Source organism: Macrobrachium rosenbergii, chromosome 30 (genome assembly GCF_040412425.1).
Source record: "Macrobrachium rosenbergii isolate ZJJX-2024 chromosome 30, ASM4041242v1, whole genome shotgun sequence".
NCBI lineage: Eukaryota > Metazoa > Arthropoda > Malacostraca > Decapoda > Palaemonidae > Macrobrachium > Macrobrachium rosenbergii.
Window position 1 is genome coordinate 24,421,685 of NC_089770.1, and position 1,044 is coordinate 24,422,728.

Genomic DNA, 1,044 nt, shown 5'->3' on the forward strand with positions numbered 1-1,044 from the left:
CAGCCCTAGGAGAGCTGTTAATCAGCTCAGTGGTCTGGTAAAACTAAGGTGTACTTAACTTTCTATGGCTTTTTGATTATTGGTCAACTACTTATTATTTTGACAGTATTTTCTGAACTTCTACGTTCTTCCAAATTCAGTTGATGGACAAAAAAACGAAGATTAACTCTCTGTTCCATTTACTATAAACACAACACCACATGTTCCGACACTTGTCGTGACCTCTTCAAAGTGTATAATCTGGACATAGCGTCTTGTTGTTTTGTTACAGTGTGCGGACGGATATGTATAGTAGCGTCCAAAACAATAATAATACAATAAATCACTATAATATCAATAAGTACAAAATAAACAATTTTAATTTATTTACAATTATTAAAGTTACAATACAACAGAATTTATAATAAAAACATAGTTCACTTTGCGAAAAATAATGGAAACAAAATCAATGATGTAGCAGACGCCTTACAACATACTGAACAACTCCAATATAAGAAACATCCATAACAACGGCAGCAACGCCTTTTAAATCACCCGCTTTTTCTCTCCTTCCCCCCCTCCCCCCCCGCCCCCTTTCAACTCCTCCTATCCCCATAATCCGTATACCTGCTTTTCCTTTTCTGTTTTGTTTGTTGCCACCAGAACACGTGACTTTGTTTTCATTATTTTTCACAAAGTAAATGATGTTTTTATTGTAAATTCTACTGTATTGTAACTTTAATAATTGTAAACAAACTAAAACTGTTTATTTTGTACTTATTGATATTATAATGATTTATTATATTATTATTGTTTTGGACGCTAAATATCCGTCCGCACATTGTAACAAAATAACAAGGCGCTATGTCCAGATTTTTACGGGCTGCTCTAGGAGCAAGAGCCCGTGCTGGCACAAGGCCGGCTAAATCTAAAACAACAACAGTCCAGATTATACACTTTGAAGAGGTCACGACGAGTGACGGAACAGCAGTGGTGTTGAGTTTACAGTAAATGGAACAGAGAGTTAAATCTTCGTTTTTTCGTCCATCAACTGAATTTGGAAGA